The 21,404-nt window shown below is 43.4% G+C and overlaps 1 long non-coding RNA gene across 2 annotated transcripts in view; it reads left to right on the top strand.

Moving 5' to 3' along the window:
• The window catches only part of LOC128789912 (uncharacterized), a 109,931-nt gene extending 91,248 nt beyond the window's left edge, over nt 1-18,683 (top strand). For both annotated transcript variants that reach the window (XR_008431576.1, XR_008431575.1), the window contains one exon: nt 18,602-18,683. This is a non-coding gene — a long non-coding RNA (uncharacterized LOC128789912). The remainder of the gene's footprint in view (nt 1-18,601) is intronic.
• Nucleotides 18,684-21,404: the final 2,721 nt, after the last annotated feature.

The raw sequence follows: 21,404 nt of genomic DNA, 5'->3' as shown, positions 1-21,404 counted from the left end.
CTTTGGTGTTCAGAGTTTGCTGCTCAGACCAATGGACAGTCAGTAACTGGTGTTGAGGTGGAGCTCCAGAGGTGGTACTGGGGTAGTTTGTGAGAGGCTCTACCCTCCTCCTCTCCCATCTCTTCTGTTGCCTCTGGTTCTTTCCTCTTTGCCAGCTTTCTTTTTCTCACTCCTCCTCTGGCTTCCTCTTAGTCTTTCAAATAATTTATGTTTTAAAGTGAAACTCAGCTATGCAACTGGTTTTATATTTATAAATTGTATTGGGCTGACCCTCTCCTTACCTCAGAGCTGGTATTTTTAAAAGCCCCGTTATTTCCCACTGTTTCAGAAGGTTAAAAGTCCAATCTCATTACAAATGCCATGCATATGTTGTTGTTTAGTGTTATATCAGTGCATTACCTCAAGCTGCACAGCCAATCATAACCCTGGTGGACTGTGTCTCACGTCATCACACGGGTGGGATGGGGGCACTGATGGTCTTTAAAGACATTAAATCCTGCTCCCTGCTTTGTAATATCTCAGGATCTTCCTTTTGTCCTTTTGGTATCATCCAGCATTTTCCCTCTCTGCTTGGGCAATACAAAGAAACACTCAGGACTTGAAATCCCATAATCAGCTTTGATCATGCTGCTTTTGGGAAAGCAAGGACAGATGACTTTGTCTTGGTGGAATGTTCCTCCCTGCAAATGCTTTTGAAGTCCTTTTTCTTATTATTTCCCTCTTGATTTAAAACCAACCTACTAGATTTTTGTTACAGTTGTCTTACTCTTAAGCTGTGGCTCGTTTTCTTTGTTCTTTTTGCCTAAGAATTTACTTGACACCAAATTTTTTATCTACTATGGTGAACAGAAACCTGCCTAATACTTGATCAAATTAAATTTGCAGTGTCACCTGAACCTATTCTAATTTTAGAGTTCTCAATACTAAACCTTTAGTATCAAAAGTCTTTGCTTGTATTTGGAAAGTACACGGTCTTGTCATGGTTAAGTAACAATTGTATTTAGGCCAGCATATTCAGAATATCCTGTAGCTGGCCCCAGAAAGGAAATAAATTATCATCCTTGATTGTGGGGAACATATTGTGACTTAGTTCAAGCCAGGAGGAATGAATGCAATGCCCTGACCCATTGCTGTTGATATTTGGCTACAGGAGATTCAAGCCCAAAATGTCCACATTGGGTGAATATTACCCCAAAACGTAATGATGAAGGTGAAGCTCTCACATACACCTTTGGCACCAATTTTGTTTCTGTGGTAGTAGTAGTAGTAGTAATAATAATAATAATAATAATAACAATAACAAATACAATAACAATAACAATAATATCATCTTGGTGTTACTGCTTTACCCACAAAAGCAACCTCAACTCAGCACTGGCTCCCTCTCTTTATTCCCTCAGAAAGTGCCCACTCTCTGCAGAAATTGATGCTCAAGTGATTTGTTTTTCTTCTTTTTGCTCTAAGCTAGATGACTATAATGTCCTCTGGAGTTGTAAAAGACTGTTTTTGTATCTCACAGTCACGTTTCAGTATCAGCAAATATTTTAGATATGAGTCAAGAGAGGTACCCCACTGACAGAAGAAGGCTGGCGGAGCTTGTAGTATCACATCGTAAATTCCCTCTTCTGCTATGAAAATGTAATAAAACATGTGGCATGGCAGATTTACAATGACAATGTTGCTGCTGTGTTAAGGCAACTATTTTATCCCTTTGTTTTAAACCGCAGTTTTTACTGTACTGCACACAATGAGTCTTTCCTCTGTGCAACAATGCCTACAAGCCCCACATTAAATAAAATATGAGCTCATGGCAACTCTTCATCAACTCGTTACACCATTATCTCTCTGCTGCTAATAAATTTTAGGATGGAAAATTTATATGCAAATGTTTTATTTCAGCTGTGGTTATACTTGGCTTATCATGAGCCTGGTAGTGCCCCCACCCACTGACATCATGCTTGGAAAAGTTCTGTTCAATAGGTCTTTTACAGTTTTAGTGCAAAGTTACATTCCCAAGCCTGACGACACGCATGTGATGGGCTTCCCAGCTACCTATAGCCTGACCCTGCAGGTGAAGCAGGTGGGCAGGGTCCTGCTGGCCAGGGCAGCTGCAGGAACTCAGGTGGGGTTTTGCTTCTCACTGCCTTTCCTGGTTTTTGGGTTCTGGCCTCAAAATGGTCAGTTGTGATTGCAACCTTTTATTAATCAAACTTGAGGCTTCTTCCATCCCCCACTGCTAGGCTGTCACTGAGATGAATGAAAGTTAACTTTCTTTAAAAATTTCCGACTCTTGTTAAGATAATAAAATGCATTTCCTTTTAAGGAAATTCCCTAACTACTAAGGAGATAACACACAATTGTTATATTTTACTTTAATCTTTTTATATGTGTTGATGTGAATGCCTCAGTACAATGGCAAGGATAAAATTTAGGAGGTTTATGCCTCCCTGCTTCCCAAAGACACAGGGGAATAAGCTGATCTTGTGGCTTTTGCTTTTACTGTTGTCTCCAGGTATTTTTGCTTCATTGTCCAAACTGTGCTTATGAAATTGTACAACTGTTTCCTCTCCGTGTTTGCAGCTGTACTGGGAACATTTAGATAATTCCCAAAGACTAGAAGATTGCTAAAGCAAAGCCAACCCTATCTTATTGCTTTTCTACTCTGTCACTGGGCAGGCTGCTGGCTGAAAGAACAGGAAAGGAGTTTGTAGGTACTCACCTCAAAGGCTGTGATCATTGTAATCCAAAAATAAAGAATATCCTGAATATTCATGGGAAGAGAACAAGGGAGGAAGCAGCAACTGGAAGAGTGAATAAAAATTAGCTACACAGATTGGCATTTTCAAAAATTCTTATCAGATTAAAAATATGTGTCCCAGACTTGTGATTGTTTGTCATTCATACCTACTTGGGAACCTCACCACAAGGGCTGAAGGGGATCAGCTTGGATAGGTGGAAGAAGAACATAAAACCTGACATTCACTTGCCTGGTAAGGAGAGCTTTCCACCCAGGAGCACAGACATCCCTCAGTGGTTGCAGGATTTGCTGTGTCACTGAATCCATCTGCTGCACAACTGTCAGGATTGTGGCACTTCAAACACACAGGGGCAGAAATGCCATTCCTTTGACAAGCCCTTACTCAGCAGATTAAAAGTCACAAAACCAAAAGGCATCAAGGACCAGGAGCCCTGGGTCTGGAGTACACAACAGCATTGCAACTACAAGTGCTTCTAAATCTTGGCTGGTTTCTCCCTAACACTGAGAGACCAGTGGAAAGAAGCAGCTACGTGTCCAAAGGTCAGGAAAAGCCTACCTCTATGTTTGAAGTAATTCATAGAAGAACAGCAATGAAAATCAAAGGAAGAAATGAAATGGCTTCCACTGGTACTCCAGGTCACCAGGAGAGGCTCAACCAAGCAGTGATTTAACATTAACATGCATCAGCACATATGGACAATTCCAGTCAAACCAAGAACTGTTTTTTCTGTGGCCGTGAGGAAACTTAACTATTGTACCCCAAGTCATCTGGCTTTTTTTTTTCCAAGGAGCAGAATTTCCTTTCTTCTTCTGGAGAAGTTTTCATTTTGTGAGGGAGTGTGTTTACGATACATTCCCACATCAGAAATGGTGACATCAGTGATTCCTTTTGCAATTTCCCATCAGTACCCTGGGGACAGGGCTGGCCTTCCTTTGTCAGTGTGTGCCGAAATCTGGGGACAGCAGGTGCAGTAACACACCAAGTGCAAGTGCTCTCACCAGGCTTTAAAGCCAGGGAAAGTACAGGAGTTACCTCAGTGCACAACCTGTTCCAGGGTCTGCTTCCTCTTAATTGCATGAAGCTCAGTGACAATGTTGTAGTCTAGCAGTGACTCTGTTCCAATAGCCATTGTAATAGAAGAAACCTTGATGTTCAAACCCAAACTAAGCAGGAATTGAGGTATTTTAAAATGTGCAGCCTGCAAGTCATTCCTGTGGATTCACTAGTTGGGTGCAAATTATCTCATCTCCCATTCCTTGCTGCTCCTTCTTTCTTTTCAGGTTCTGGGGCTGCCAGATTAACTCTTTCCCAGACTTTGGGCTCTGCAGTTCTAGCAGGTCTAATCCTCTTCCTTCTCTCCCTTGAGGCAGGAGATGGAAAGAATCCATGTTCCAAGATCTCCATGTGTTTGCCATGCTCTGTGTAACTCCCTGTGCTGGTGAACCTGCCACAGGTGGTCTGGGTGTGTGGGCTGTCTGCAGTTTTATTTCTAAGGGCATGAGCTGTCTGGCAAGTGAAAAATTGGCTTTTCACTGAGTTACACTAAATATGACTCTTATCTTCTTTTTCTTTCCTGGATGTGTGGGGGATGTCCCTGTCAGGATAAGACACACTTCACATGATGCCTGGAGATTTAAAAACACTGTGAAAAGAGATTGGGCTTGCTTAGGATTTAATGAACAACTTGTTGAGCTCATTTGGCTCTCCATGATTTAGCAAACTGATAAGTGATTAAGGACAATTTTCCAGTTAGCTTGCTGCACTCTTTAAAGTGTCTGATGAACATCAGCAGCTGAGCTGATTGATAACTAATCATCTAGTTTGGCACTGCTAATTGCTTGTTTAGCCATCAAGCTCCCTGTTTGTTAGATTTTCAGGTGGTCATCAGAAACAGTCTTCTGATCACTCAGTCATGACTTAGATGTCATGAGATCAATCAGCTGTTAATGAATTTTCAAACCCAATCTGTAGAAAGTAATTTACATTCCCAAGCAAGGACTAGAATCCCAATGAATTTTAGGCTATTACATGGCTTTCCCATGGAGACACCCCTCACCAGAGGGGCTTTAAAGGTTTGTTACCAAGATGGTTGGAGCTAATCCTGCTGAGGTGGAGGGTGGGAAGCCTGTGTGTGTATTTCTGTATCCCCACATACCATATGTTTCTCTTCTGTGCAGTCAGGAAGCAGATTTGTCCTCCTGCCATGTATATTCATCAGGTGTTATCTGACCTCGGGTCCTACTTAAGGAAACATCTCACTGAGGTTGATGGAAGACTTGCCCAAGTAATGACATCATTAACAGGACTTGTGATAAAAGTGGAGTGTCACCCACAGTGATTGCATGGAGCATTGCATGATAGCTGGGATGTCTGTAAAATCTGTACAAAATTAACCACAGCTGTACAATAGGTGATTAAACTAGTTTTCTCATGCTGTAACTCTGCCCTCTTTAATACTCATTTAAGAATTCTTTCTTTTATAGGATTGTAATATGCATGAGCCCATTCCTTTCCACCCTCCCTATTACTCTAAAGCAATGCCTTATTTAATACCCTGCTCTTATTTTTATTGCTTCTAGCAGTCAATCTCCTCTCCTCAGCCTCTGTCCTGGGTAGCTTAGCCAAGAAATGGGGAACTTCTTGATGGGAAAAGTAATGGAAAAGGAACAAAACCACTCCAGACTTGTTGAACTAGTCCCACAGCAGGAGTAGCTTTCCCAGAGAAAGATTGGCACAGGCAGGTTCCCTTCCGTATGATTTTTCTTTGCACCTCTGAACCTGCTTATGTGGAGCCCTTGTAGAATAGGATTATGTCACTTCTTCAGTCTCCTCAGGTGCTTTTGTGGGATAAGAGGAAATTTTTACCAAGGCTTTGTGATGCTGGTCTGTAACTTCTGTAAAACCTGGGAAATCTGAGAGATGTGGTTTTCTTGCATATGCCCTTTGATCTGGTAATCTCTTCAGGAGCTCTTCCTGAAGGAGAGGAGAAATTGTTAGATCTGCTTTAGGTAAAATCCTGAGATAGTTCATCTCAAGGGAACTGACCATGCTGGCTGAGAGCTCAGGATCTGTTTCCTATAGAGTGAGAAATGTCCTGTAAAAAGGGGCCATAAACAAAACAAGTTTTCAAAAAATTGGATGCAGTGCATCCACATTGCCAGCGTATAACATTGGAAGCTCGTGAATTTGTCACCACAAGCACAAAACCAGAGCATTTGGGGTTCTTTTCCCATCAGTGAATAGTCTGAGGTCCCCGGGAGTGGTTCTCAATTTTGATCTGAGAAATACAAGAATTCCACCGTGTGATTCCTGAGTTGAAGTCAAAACTGCCTAAAAGAGAACCATTTCACTCAAGATGTTATTCCATCTTGAATTAAACACTTTAAATTAGAAAGATCTTAACATATCCCAAAGGTGCATTGGTTGACTGTAGGCAGGTACTGAAAGGTAAATCTACCTTTGGCTTTTTAAACTTTGGGATTAATATTGTAAGATTTTCTTCACTACTGTAAGGATTAGAGACCTCTTTTAATTTTTAATGAGCTTGAAATTTTTATATAGTAACAAATTGTTTGGACATGGGACTTTGAACAACATATTTAATTAAAAAATAAGACAGCAGTAAAATGGTTGGAAGGACGGATATGGCCGGGTTACTTCATCTTTCCAGTTGCAGAAGGTAATAAGTGAGTTACATTGTTTTTACTAGCATGGAAAATAAATTCAGCCTCATCAAAGAGACTCCTATCTAGTGAAATGAAACAGATTTAAAGCAGATTTATCCATTAAAACATTGAGCTAAGCTTCCCTTGGTCCCTACTGAGCAGAAGACGCCTGTCCCATCCACCTCTAATCTGAGAAGCTCATCGTGTCTCCCAGACCTATTTGCAGAGAGACACTTGTGGCAGATGAAACCTTGGCATGGGAGGTTGCTTGTCTCCGAGGGCTGTTGGAAGGGGAGCAGGATTCCTTGTCTGCCTCGATCCACCCACGCAAACAGGAAGGAGGCTGGGCCAGATGATAAGTCCAACTTACCATCCAGGGTAAGTAGATGCCAGAGAGGATTGTTTTCGTTTCCACGGGATTTCTAATTAAGGGACATGCTTTAACTGTGTTTTCAATGGCTGGACATCCAAATGACAGTTTGATATGAGCAATTTGTCTGGCAGGATAGATAAATTCATACCAAAGCTAAAGGATTTTCCATTTAAAATGGGTACACATCCTTAGCTGTGAATCGGATCAAACATTCCTGTAACTAAAGAATCCCCTTTATGTAACAACTGCTTTTTAACCTTCATTCTTTGCACTTTTAATGATCAAAGTCTCTCCTGATTTGTCCCCAGTCATTGACTCTTCCAAGTTCTTGTTTTTTTTTCAGAACTCTCAATCTTGTTCCAGTTTGATGAATGAAGGGAAATGTCTATTCCCATTTCTCCTGTCCCACCCACCCCTAATGAGCAGTAGCATTGTCTGACTGAGTCCTGGGGGAATTTGCCACCTGCACAGTGTCTGGGCTGGGCTATTGCAGCTGGATTTCTTCCGATTTTTGTTTTCTAGAGATGTGATCCAGTGTCCTGAGAGCAGGTAGAGAGGAAAGGTGCTGGTGTCTCTCTGTCCTGGGAAGATCAGTGCAGCACAATTAGGCCACTGGTTGCCAGGTGTTTCATAGAAATATAGAATCCCAGACTGGTTTGGGTTGGAAGAAACATTAAAGAGCATCCAGTTCCACCTCCTGCCATGGGCAGGGACACCTCCCACTATCCCAGGCTGCTCCAAGCCCTGTCCAGCCTGGCCTGGAACACTTCCAGGGATCCAGGGACAGCCACAGCTTCTCTGGGCATCCTGTGCCAGGGCCTCTCCATACTCACAGCCAAGAATTTCTTCCTAACATCTTATCTAAACCTACTCTTTGACAGTTTGAAGCCATTTCCCCTTGGCCTGTCACTCCATGCTCTTGTAAATAGTTTCCGTAGTAGGTTCTGGAATACTGGAAGTCCATCCAATTGAGAAAGGTGTTGCTTTTGTTGGGGACACGTTGCCTTTTATCATGTTCACAGAAATAGATCAAAGACACATTCACGATACCCGTGGCCAGCAGAGGTGATGTGGGCAAATATTAAGTGGATTTGTTCCTGTAGGAGTCCCAGTTTGAAACTCTCTTGATAACTTTGCCAGGTTCAGCTAGAAAGGCTCTGACATTTAGTGCTGGTTAATGAGAACTGTGGGCTTTGAAGGTTACAGAATTGCATGTTCTCCCTTCCCCCCATCATCACATGGCACCATTCAAAATATGTCTGAGCAGAGAATACAGTTATTTTTGGTACTGGCCCAGAAACTTATCAGGTGAAGTGCAATTAATGAATCAAGTGCCTTAAAATATCTGCCCAGAAGCAGCAGGTACTCTTTTGGTGACTGAGGACAGGAATTCCATTCAGAAGAACAGTAGAAAGCTTTTCTTACATCATTTCTTCACAGTGTATTTGTCCTGCTGCTTCCAAGGATGTTGTACTTTTCCTACACCAATACAAATCTGCCTTACCTTGGCAAATCATGAGACTGGAAGATCTCAGTCTGTGTGTGCTCAGTGGGGATTCACTGAAATCCTGGCAGGGTTTGCCTGCCCCAAACATAACTGCAGGCCAGAGTGCTGGGAGGGGGGATGCACACAATCATGGAATATCCTGAGCTGGAAGGGGACCCACAAGGTCCAACCAGTCCAACTCCTGGCCCTGCACAGGACACCCCAACAATCCCATCCTGTGCCTGAGAGTGATGTCCAAACACTCCTGGAGCTCTGGCAGTGTCAGGGCTCTGCCCATTCCCTGGGGAGCCTGGGGAGTGCCCAGCACCCTCTGGGGAAAAACCTTTCTTAACATCCAACCTAAACCTCTCCTGGCACAGCTCCAGCTGTTCCCTGAGGTTCTGTCAGTGTCACAGAGAGCAGAGATTGGAGCTCCCCCTCCACTGTCCCTTGTGAGGAAGCTGCACAAGCTGAGGCCTCCCCTCAGATGTAGCTTGGCTTTAGAACTTGCTCCTTCTGTGCTCTTCTTTCCTGGGTCATCAAATGCCAGAAAATGTAGAGGAGGAATCTATGAATTAAATTCAGAGGAGACCAGGACTAGCACAAAGACTGGGGAAAGGGAAATGGGAGCAAGGAGTTTTCCAAGGTTATGCCTGAAGAAACAGCATGGGGAAACTGCACAGGACTTACAGAGGGATTGAGAATAATGAGTCAAGGGAAACTCAGAGTGGGTATAAAAATGGGATAGAGCCAGCTGTCTGGGAAAGGACAGAGCTTGAGACAGAAAATTGGGTGGGGTTAATAAAATCAGGAATGTATGGGACAGAAACAATCACATGTGGTGGTAGAGAAGAGGAGGAGGAAGCAGGGACAGTGAAACATTCTTTGTGGAGAAGGACATTTTTAGGACAAGGAGTGGGGACTCGCTGGCCAGGCAAAAGGAAACAGAGTTATAAAGAGAAATGTGGGTGTGAAAATGGGAACTCGAGTGAGTTGACTCTGAGAGAAGACCAGCACTGGCATGAAAGCTACAGGTGGTTCTCAAACAAGATGGAATGGAGTCAGACTTTGGGACAACCCAGGGCAGATCCATGGCCATTTGTCCCCATGCTGGAATGAGACCTGGAGTCAGGGGCACACCAACCCCCCTGAATCTGAGTTCCCTCCACCTCTGCTGTCCATAAAGAGCATGTCTAATGCCAGTGGAGAAAAAATATGGACTGAGCATAGAAAGAAGGTGTGTTCATCATGGCCTGTGCTCTGGGGGCTCAAGGCAGGGGCAGCTTGACCTGTGCATTTTCTGATAGTGTGGAATGATTGAATTTACAACTGTACTAACATCCTCTGAATGCAGTCTCAGGGAATAACACAGAGCAGTGGGTTAAGGAGACAGGGAAGGGTTATGCTGTGCAGAAGGGAACAGCTTTAGCAGATAAATAATTAGAGATAACAAAGCTGGAGAGCACAGGGCTGATAGGCCATGGCTGAAATACCCACATCTATTAGTAAAGCCAAGAGGCAAGGACTGTCTCTGTGCTCTTATTTTCTATAGTACAGATGTTTGATAATCCCAAAAGAGGTCAGTGCTCCAGGGCTGGGCACTCAGCACTGTTAGAGGAAGATGGTATTTGCATTAAGGAGCCTACAGTTCAAATCGAGGAGGCAGACAGAGTGGGAGAGGAGCAGGAGCACTGAGAGGTAAAGCAGGTGGCCACAGTTAGCAGCAGAACTGACTCCTGAACTTCTGAATCCCAGTGCACTGGTGTGTCTGTTAATTTGTGCTGCTGTTTGTGTTCTTACCGAAGCCAAAAGGATGTCTGAGTAAATGCTCAAGGCTAAAAGCACTATGGGATTTCTGCCCTAGAAACCAGAATCCAAAATGGGCTGATTTTACTTTTTAAAGCAAAAAGCAAATGGGTCAGTTCCTGTTCTGAATGGTCCTGCTGCCACACCAGCACACAGTGAATGCTCTGTATGGGAAGAGAAATCCCACTAAAATGGGACTAGAACCCTCTGTCCTGGTGGGAGATGCAAATGCACTGAAATCTGTTTATATTGGCTAGGAAGTACACTGGTTTCAGCATGTCCACAGCACCCAGAAATGTCCTCAACACTTTGCACAACAAATAAATTAAATTGTTACTCACTTGTTCTGAGGATTTATGCAATGAAGTGTTAGTCCTACAGAAGGAAAGTCAGGGCAGTAAGAACAGAACCATGGAATCACTGAGTTTTTTGGGTTAGAAGGGACCTTAAAGTCCATCTCTTTCCAACCCCCTGCCATGGGCAGGAACACCTTCCACTAGACCAGGCAGAAGCTTTTATTGGAGAGCCCATGAAGGCAGCAACACCACAGAACACACCAGCAGTCAAATTTCACACCAGGTTTAGCAAGAATGCATAGAAATCTCAATTCCTCTTCTCTTCCATCAAAAATAGCTGGAAGATATACATTTCAAGATTTGATTCTAGGATTATGCTGGCCATTTAAAAATAATGAAAGTTTAAAAATTAATTTAAGTGCTTTGTTGCCTTCCCAGACAGTGATGTTTGACTGACAGCAATAAAACCATCAGAAGAAGCAAATCTGGGTAGTTTTCTCATAACTGAATGAATATGACAATATATGTATATAGTTGAGTTTATTTAGGACATCCTGCTTGCTAAGATCAGTCCACAAAACAGTCAAATTTCATGAAGATAACATCTATTGATACTCAATTATACATTTATTTAAGATTTCCTCTCAGTTTACTGATGTAAATGTATTGTTAATTTTTCACATACCAAGCACTGTTGTTTGGTCTCAGGGGAATTCTTGTTACGAATTTAACAACTGTGACATATTAAAAAGCACATTTAAGGAAGAAATTAAGCATTGAGAGGATGTGACCAAATCTTTCCATGGTGTTTTGCCAAAATGTCACTTAAATGCCAGGACAATTTTCATCAGAGTTGCTCTTTCAGAACTCATCTTGCCCACCAAAACAGTAAAACAAATCTTGTCCACATCAGTAGCAGGCAGGCCTTCAATGCACTTGCCAGAAAATAATTTCCAAAGTTTTATTTTAATTTTGGAAGCTCCTTTCAGCTCCCTGAATGGTGATGCACAAGCTCTGTGTGTTGCACAGCTGATGGATGAGGAGGAAGTCGATGGCTCAGAGTGTGTAAGCAAAAATGTCCAAATGAAATGCCTCATGTAGGCACCTGCATCTCTAATTAACAACTGGCCCATAATGTAAGGAACTGATTTTCAGGAAGTTCTTTGTTCTTTGAAAGTCAGGCCCCAAAGTGGGCAATGAAAAATTGAAACCTGAAACATGGATGATTACTTCAGGGAAACTCAAGCCTGATGTCAAAGCAAACTGTGAATGTGCGTGTGCAAGTCTGGGGAATGCTGTCTGTGCTGGTTTTTCTATAATTCTTACTGCTTTTGTGAAGTTACTGAAGTGAGATTGGTGTAAGAAGCTGTTTCTCAGTAATTATTTTCTATGAAGTTTTTTGGGAAAAGCTGAAGTAGTGATAGAATTCATTCCTGGGAGATATATCCCCCAAATTTAGTCTGTGTTTAAAGTTGGGTGTTTTAATACAGAATAAGTATTTTAGATCTCTTTTTCTACCTGTGTGGAAAACATCACAGTCTAAAAGCTCCATATGTGATTTTCTCCTCCCTGAGCTCTGGTGCTCCATGGAGGGGGGTGAGCTGGGTCTCCACCTGAGCACCATCTTCTCATCACCTTCCTCCAGCTGCCTGCTCCAGGGGTAACGCTTGCTCCGATGCTCAGGCATGAGCAACATCGCAGGCTGTTTTCTGGTTAGGATGGCTTGAACCTGCAGGCTTAGCTCAGGCTGGGACTGATGGCCTTGGGCTGAGCTCCTGGGCAGGGGGTGTGGAAGGAAACCCAGTGGGGGCCGCGAGTGCCCTCAGGGCCCTGACACAGAGTCATGATGCTGATGCAGAACTAGGGAGCAATTTGGGAAACAAAGTGATGCTGTGGACCTTACACAGGTGACTCACTCTGAGATGGTTCAGATAGTGAAGTGCAAACCAGCAGCGCTAAGGGAGCTGAGCTCGGTGACTTTTTCCTCTCCCACAGGCAGGACTGGGTGCTCTTCCTTCTACAGCAGATTTTGTTCATTTAATTATCCCACAAGGCTGTGATCTATATGTCCAAGAAAATCTAATTTCTTTCCTTTTTGTCTTGAAGCCATTAATTGCTTCAGTTGTAATTAAAAACCAAAAGTGTAAGAAGCACATTCCTGAGAATTACTACTGCCAGAGTCTCTCCGTTTTTTTTGTTTTCCCCTGAGAAGAGCCTGGTCCTGCCACTTGCTGGAATGTGTTTATCAAACACTGGATTCATATGGATCAGTTGTGCAGAGGACTGGGATGCCTGAGGGAAGGACAGCAGCTCCTTGGGGCAGCTCAAGGGCACTCCTGTGATTTGGATGCACTTATTTAGCTGTAGCTCATTCTGGGGACATTACCTCCCTTGCCTGGGCAGCAGCTGTACATTAAAATGTATAGGATGTTACCAAAGGAAGTGCTTGGCAAAACCTTTTTTTCAGCTTCCCCTGACAAACAACAAATTCTCTCAACAATGGTTGGTTCTGGCTGTGAGTCACTAATGTCTTTAGAAGGATGTGCTCTCCCTGCACGGGGCAGACCACAACTGGCTAAATTAAACCAAGACAGGGCAACCTTTGTGGTTGAGGGGCACCGTGGGGAATTCCCAGATGGTTTCCTGAAATCTGGATATTATACATTACTGCTGGTCTGTGTGAGAGCTCTGCAGGAGTTCCCTGAACCTGGGCAGGACAGATTCTCCAGTGCTACAATTTCTGTGGCTCTTTGGTATCTGTACAGATAATCTGATTTATGCCAGTTGAAAGCTCCTCTTTAGAAGTAGGCCCTGGTTTCAAATGTTAATGAAAAGGTGATTTGGATGGGGTCCTGAGCAATTATGATCAAGTGAGTGGCATCCCTGCCCATGGCAGGGGTTTGGAACTAGATGATCTTTAATGTTCCTTCCAACCCAAACCAGTCTATGGTGATTCTATGATTTAGTAATTTCTAGTAATTCTAGTAGTTTAAGTAAGGTATCTGTGGAATTCAAATGGGACTGTGAACATCCTGTGGTTATCTGGAGAGAAAATGTAATCTTTGTATCTGATAAGCCTTTTATGAAACTTTGATTTCCACTTTTGAACTAACCTAGTGCTCAGGAGCTTTTATATATGGCCCAAGCTGTAGAATAAGTTCTTTATGCTACTTCCAAAGAGAAAGTATGGTGAGGATGAGGAATCATGATGGGTTCAGAACAATCCACAGAAAAGTTCTGCATCTTGGAGAAGTGAACCTTCATTCCTGGGTGATGCAGTAACAGCTTAGCCTGTACAGCTGATTTCACAAAAATATTTATTTCAGTGAAATTAATTCCAGGTCACTTTTAGTTCCTTCTTTTAGTATTTTTCCTCATTCCTTCATTTGGCTGGTGATGAGGTGAGAGCTGCAGCGACGGCATGTAGAAACTCCTTTTTGCAATAACATCACTCTAACAGTGCTGTAATGAGGAGCTCCATAAGGCTCTGTGCAGCCATAGGCACTGACCCACCAGCACTGGGATGTCGAAATCCAACTGGGAACGGCTTCACATCTGCCTGGTAAGGTAACAAAGCAATATTAACATTTTCATAAAATGTTCTGAAGTCAGTTTGGCTTGGCTGGCCGAGCAGATACTCAAGCCAAGGAGACTGTCCTGAGCGTGGTGTCAGCAGAGAAGCAATGCAGAGTAGTAAGTGAAGTTGCAGGATCTTCAGAGACATTTTAGTAAAGCAGTTAAAGTGACAGAGCTTTGAAAAATCCCTTGTTTTTCTGCCTGTGCCTACATGAAAAAGGTGTGAGAAAACCCTGCACACACCACTATACATTCTGATGTCTTCATCCTGATGCCCCATAGAAATTCATAGGAAGTTCGACCTTTATTTGATATTTTTCCTGAAGTTCACCTCAACTCTCCAATGTTTAGAGAAAGGTGCTGGTTGAGTACTGTGAGATGGTCACTGTGAGTGTTGAAAGAGGAGGTGAAGAGTGTACTTGACTGCAAAAAGGTACCAGTGCTGATTTGTAATCTAGCAGTGAAAGAAATAACATGAACTGATAGGTGGGAACATGACTAGGATCATTTCTGAACAGGAAAATGTAAGCAAATAGCAACAGTGAATAATTAAGCATTGCTGCATTTTACTAAGGGATGCCTTGAATGCTTCATCCCTGAAAGCCTAAAGAGCTGTGCAGGGAGGATACTGTAATTCAGCCACAGTTTAGCGGGGTCAGTGCAGGAATTAAGAGGTTGAAATTCTGTTGCCATTGGGACAGAAGTTTAATTAGCGTGGCTATAACCACCCTGCTACGCTGATACTTTTTACTCCACCTGGGCTTGCCAGACTGCGGCTGTCAGTGTCCTTGATAACTCTCTGTTTATGTCTGGACAGATTTTTATTTGCATGCTAGTTTGGGAATTGGTTGTTCTTTGTATCTGTACTTGCATTTACATGTGAACAAGTATATTTGTTCTTCATCAGCCTTTGTTCTCCTATTTTTAAAAGGCTTACTCATCCCCTCAAAGATTAGCATCAGTACCATCTGATTTAGGTGACAGTTCTCACCCCATGAGCAGCAAGAAATTGAAATGAACTGTTTCTGGAATGAGCCATTGTTGATCCAAGCTGTCCAACAAGTACTTGAATAACAAATATCTCTTACCAAACCAGTGTTGGTTCATGAACAGAGAAACAGAATGAAATTCACTGCATTGCTTGTTTGCAAAACACAGTTCAGCCCTTTCTTTGCCAAAGCTGAGCTGTCAGGAACTAGATCCTTAACTGCTGTAAACCAGCTTAAGTCAATGACTTGGGTGCCCGTGACAATTTACATTAAGTGATCATCCAGCCTCAAAGTGCAGCAGGAGAACAGTGTGAAAGAAAACAAATGATGGAGAATGGCAGCAAAACATTTCAGAATAGCCAGAGACATTTCTGGGATAAATTGCAAGTTTGGTCTGTTTTTTTTTTTTTTTTTTTTTGTTTTTTTTTGTTTTTTTTTTTTTTTTTTTGCAAAGATAAGGTTTGGGAGCGGGATGGGGGTGGTGTAGGGTGGTGTTGTTGTCTCTTATCACCTGTTTCTCTTAGTGCTTGCAAAGGTCAAATCTGAAGCCAAATTTGTAAGAAGGAATAATATTAGCACAAGTGATGCAGGTGTGCAGGTGGAGGGATGGACAACCTTCAGAACAGAAGCTCTTCCTCTTGACAAGGTTCTTCCCCCAGAGGATGGTGGGGCGCTGAACAGGCTCCCCAGGGAATGGTCACAGCACCAAACCTGCCAGCTCTGGGAGCATTTGGACAATGCCTCAGACACATGGTGGGATTCTTGGGGATGGTCCTGTGCAGGGCCAGGGGTTGGGCTGGACGATCCCTGTGTGTCCCTTCCAGCTGAGGGTATTCTGTGATTAATTTTTGCTCTTCTTTGTACCAATTAGTTCAACAAAGATTAGCACTTGCAGCTAGAAAAATTGCTGTGCTCATGTTGCTGGGTCATCACTGTTACAGGAACACTGCCTGACCAAGCACATCATATTTTCCACTGCAGTTGAGTTTATGGGCTCAGCTGGGCAACTGGCTCGAGTATAAAAACCCCAGAGATTTCAAATGTTAGAAATTGAATCATTTGCTTGATCTTCTCTTCTATGGTTTGTTCATGAGACAGTTTTACAAGGAGGCATCATGCCCAGGATGCAGGAACACTGAGATGCTAAATTTTATCAGACCAAGGGAGCACTGTGTAGTATTCTGCACCTGCAATGTTTGTCATGTTTCTCTTTGGATAAACTTTATGAGAAAATTTTGCCACCTCGAACTCAAAACAGATCTGGAATGAGCCAAGCTGGGGTTGGCTGCTGTATGCACTGATGGGTGTTGAAGTGCAAAATCAAACAACTGTGTAAGGAGGATTCAGTAATCCAAAACATAGAATCACAGAATCATTTAGGTTGGAAAAGACCTGTAAGATAATCAAGTCCAATCATAAACAAAAGAATCTTAGGAGTAAAACAACTCAAATTTTCTGAATTTAAAGTGAAAATGGATCTCTGGGTGTGTAGAGGTGTGAGGGTCTAAAAACTGAATGGGTCATCTGTGGATTCAGTTGGACTGGAGAGGAATCTTAATGGAGGAGTTCCCCTCCTGCCAAAAGGGCTAAAAACAGCCTTCAGCACTAAGCAACTTTCCATTAACATTTTTAAAGCTAATTTGCTATCATTTAGCACATTCATTTAGCTACATTCATGACACTTGGAAACAGGAATTAAATAAGGCCCATAATTAAGGGTTATTAGCATTATTTACTGCCGGTGTTGTAGTGTTTAGAGGCTCTTCTCAGGCTGCTCTTTGCTCTAACTTCTACAAATACATCAGAAGAGGCAGTTCTCCAAAATATTTCCATTTAGGAACTGGTAGCATTAACAGAAATACCCCCAAAAGTAAAGCAAAGTCTCCTTTTTAATGCACAGATGACATCAGCTATGCCAGCGACTTCACTTTTTGCTCACTTACTACTCTCATTTCATGGATGAAAAAAATTTAAGTATGGGATTTTTAGATTACTTGTGCAGCAGATGATGCCAGTGGGAATGTTTTGAAAGAATTAATCTGTAAAATCATGTAAGTGCCAGGGCAGATGATGCCTACTTTAATCTTTAGTGCCTTGGTGAATCCTGTGGCTGTTATCTCATCCCACATGCAGGAGGCATGTCTAATAAACTTCTGTGGAAAACAGGAAAAACCTGGAAACTGGCTGTAGAGTTTTAAGCCATCTGAAAGCCAGAATATTAGTGAATAGCTTCTCTGGCATGCTGTTAGACTTCAGGAGTCCTTCAACGTCTGTAATTGGGAATAACCTGCCTCACTCCAACCAAGCCACAGCAGTTGAAGATTTGGCCCACGAGATGCATCCAAAATACTGCGAATTCCTACAAAAAGGAATTCTTTGTCTCCATTAGCATTTCAACACACACTCACTACGGAGATCTCACTGGGGGTAAAGCATTAAAACCCTTTCAGAAGTGGTTTAGTTGGCTAATTAGACAATAAGCATAAACCTGATGCATCCAGCTGTACAAATAAAACGTGACTTTAAAGTTTAATGTCCTGAGCACAGAGTAGTCGTGAACTTGGAGCCAAGAGGGGCTGAGAGGAAGGTGGCTGGCTTACAGCTCGGTAGTGGTGTGTCTGAAGGCTGAAACCTTTGGAGAACTCAAAGAGAGTTTATTTTAAGTGTAACTAAAAGGAACTAAGTACCAGTTACCACAAATAGGGTGATCTTTATCTTCCTTTGTTGGCTTGTGCCGAGGGAAAAAGAATCTTAAAAGACTTCTGGCAGCCGCAGGCTTCCCGAAGAGGAGATCACCCTCACATTGCTGACATGTCTCTCATTTTTTGGGTGCTACCTTAGCGCTGAAGGAAATGAAGAGGTCATTTTAATGCCCCCTTACGCCCTTGGCTCCTGGGTAGGTGTGATCAAGTAGCTAAACACATAACTGACATTTCTCCCCTCCGTCCAGGAACTGTGGAAGGAAAATCAGGCTGCTCTTGTGCAGTTTTCCACTGTGGCTATCTGGGAGCGGCACCTGTAAGCGCTCACTTTGAGGGATGGTTAATGTGCTAATTACCCAGGACCCAAAAATGCAAGCTGTAAACAAATGAGGACTGTATTTATAATCAATCAATTTTATGACCTTCTGATGGTGATGATATCAGTGGAGTTTACATTGAGAGCCCTTTTACTCCTCCAGGGCAGCTGTGCCCTTGTGTTTTAGTTACAGCTCGAAGAAGATTTTGGTAATTTACTTTATGGTAGGCGTACTTAAGAAAAATATTACCTTCCCTAAACAGCTGAGCCCGTTACCAAGTCTCATTTTTAAATAATGAAAACACATGGACTGTCAGTACCTTCAGGGTGTATTGTCAGGTGACGAGCTGTTTTCCAAACATCCACGGCAGAAAGTAATGACTTCAGAGCAAAATATTGTTCTCATTGGTATAAGTTGCTGTGAGACAAATCCCACACCCTCTGATGTCAATGGAAAGGCTCCATTTGACTTCAAAGAAGGCTGGATCAGGACCTAAAAGAAATGTTGCCATCATAAAACACCCAAAATGCTTTATGGTTTTTATACATTTTAAAAATGCTCTGCTCGCTGGTGATCTTCCGTGCAGTTTACCTGGCTATGTGTAACGTGTAATTTCTGTGTTTGCTTTGCAGAGGATTTATGAGAGAAGAATGTCCATAAAGCCTGATTTGTGAAGTGTTAAAATGATGTCCTGGAAAGCCACACAATGCCAAGGTATACAAGATGCCCTGTAATACCTCAGCCCCAGGAAGGCTCTCCAACTTTTCTGATGTTACTAAGTTCTCACAAAGAAAAACAATGTTGTTTAACTGTAGACAGATGTGTTAAAAATAGTTGATTTTGTGCCCCTGTTCTTTTATTGGAATTGCTAGCTTTTTAGTAAAAATTCAGGTCAGATTTCAAGGACAGAACTACTTCCTGTATTTCCCACAGCTTTACTGGGGTGGTTGCTGGTTTGAGCAACTTATAAAAAAGGGGCAGGATGGGGGTACATTGTGTCCCCTTGAGCTGGAAGCACAGAGATAAACTCCAAACCAGTACCAGATGCAAGTTATTCTCTGTAATTCCTTTCTCTCAACATTGTAACCTTATTTAAGCATGGGTTATAAAAGATTTGTTCCTTAGGGTCGTGAAAGAAGGATGTGGCTCTGCAGAAAGGGTGGGAGTCCCATTTTTTTCCTGTGTCACAGCTCCTGTGATCAGATGCATGAGAGGACCATGCTGGACCATGGATGAAATCAGTCATCCAGAAGTTTATAGAACCATAGAATCATTAAGGTTGGAAAAGCCCTCTAAGATCATGGAGTCCAACTGCTAACCCAGCACTGCCAAGCCCACCACAAACCCATGTCCCCAAGTCCCACATCCACACGTCTTTTGAACATTTCCAGGGATTGTGACTCCACCACTTCCCTGAGCAGCCTGTTCCACATCAGCTCTTGCTACGGAGCTGGTGAACAGCTCTGGCTCCCTGAGATCTCTGCTGATCTGTTCCTGCCCATGGGCTGGCATTGACAGGGATGGGACACAGCGGCCCCTGGGGACATCCCAATTCCCTGGGCTGCAGGGAAGGAGCAGAGGGCAAGTGGCAGTGCCAGGCAGAGGGTGCAGGAGCCCCTGGGAGAGGGCTGCCCTCACCTGCCAAAGCTGAGCTCTTGCGGCCCTGCACGCAGGGCAGGCATCTGGCCAGACAGCTGGATTGCCATGGCAGAGACAGTGTCTGGCCTTTTAAAAAGAGAAACTTGCTGGATTTATGTGAGGGAATGGACATGGTACTCCTGGAGCTGACATGGTCTAATGAATGAGATGGGGAGTAAAATACTTTATACTAGCTATCAGGGGTTAACGACTCCTGCCCTCTCGGTTTTCCCCTGCTCATGTTTTCCCTCTCTCCCCCTCCTCCATGCCCAGGCCCCCGCTGTGTCTGTATTTTCCAAGCAGTGGCACCACCTGGTTTGTTTTCTGTGTCAGGTATATTACAGACTGTCTGTCAGAGGTTAACTGCCCCAGCCAGCTCGGCCTCTTCTCTTCTTGGACCTGGTCTAAACTCCCTCCCTGCCTGCGTGCCTCTGGTTAGGCTTCCCAGAATGTAATGGCACCTGGGGAAATAAGATTTTTTGATCATTTATAGTTTCTCAGTGGTTAAACAGTCTGGTAAGAATGGTGGCTCTGCCTGCCTGTGGTTTTGGGAACCCACTCGGGGTGCCCCCACAGCTCTCCCTGTGTGTGAGAGGCCTGAAGTTACACATCACAGACTATTTTTGCCTGTTCTGCTTTCTAAAAAACCTCTGATGTGAATTTTCCTCTGTTCATGCCGACTCTGGCTGTGTCCCCAGTCCATATCAAAGAGGTCAATAACCCTCCCCAGCTGTCTACATGGAAGGGGAACTTCAGCCTGTGGCTCAGATGGAGCCCTGGGGTGGTTGTACAGGTGCTTGGCCTTAACCCTGAAAGAAGCAGGGCCCCCTGTTCTGGGCCAAGAGCGTATCTGGGCCCCAGAGAAAGGACAGAAATCCTGGCTTCTTTCAGGACTGAGGCCAAGTAAAGAGGAAATTTAATACAACTGTTTGAAGTTCAGCTGCAAAGATGATGGGATCAAACTCTTCTTGATGGTGGCAGGTGACACTGTAAGGGGGCAAAGGCCACGGATTGCAGTGTGGGAGCTTCACGTTGGACATTAGGGAAACCTTTCTTCCTGGCAAGTGCAAGACTGAAACAAGCTGCTAGTGGAGGTGGAAAAGAGGGAAATCTTTATCCCTGGAAGTTTTTAAGACTCAGCTAGAAATAAATCATCTCACACATGGCTTTTCCTCAATGGGCACAGGTAGAAGCCCAGGTACAGAGCTGCTCAGCAGTCTCAGGACTGTGTCTGTCTCAACAGGCTCAAACTATACACAAATTCATCCCCTTGGAAAACTGAACACGTTTTACTGCAAATCTGAAGGGCCAGCCCAAAACTTTCATTGTACCAGCTCTCCAGACTGTGAAGGAAGTATCAGCATCAAGCTGCCCTTGATGCAGCTCCCCTGGGATAGAGACCTTTCATTTTGTCTCCACAAACTATTTTTCCCTCGGACCACTGTCTTTTTTATAAATGGGAGAAATGTCTGGATGAACAATTTTCGTTCTCCTACTAATGTGGTTGTTGTCTCCAAGATTCCTTTCTCTACTGGTGCAGCAACTGGAAATTGTGTGATGATTGACCAACTGGATGGTCCCAAAATCAAGGTGTTGTCATGCTGGCCTGGGAAAATAGGGCTTGTGTGTCCCTAGGTGGGACCATCCATCCCTTAACTGGATATTTCCTAGGGGTCACTGTTTGCTGCTCACCTTCTACTGTTCACCTTCTGACTTAAAAGCCTACAAATTTGATATGAATTGCATGGGACCACCAGCAGCCATGTTACTCAAAAAGACCAGGATGCTGGATGCATA

The sequence above is a fragment of the Vidua chalybeata genome, chromosome 6, assembly GCF_026979565.1.
Source record: "Vidua chalybeata isolate OUT-0048 chromosome 6, bVidCha1 merged haplotype, whole genome shotgun sequence".
NCBI classification, from domain to species: domain Eukaryota; kingdom Metazoa; phylum Chordata; class Aves; order Passeriformes; family Viduidae; genus Vidua; species Vidua chalybeata.
Note: the sequence above shows the minus strand (reverse complement) of the source record. Positions and strands in the feature narration are given on the sequence as shown.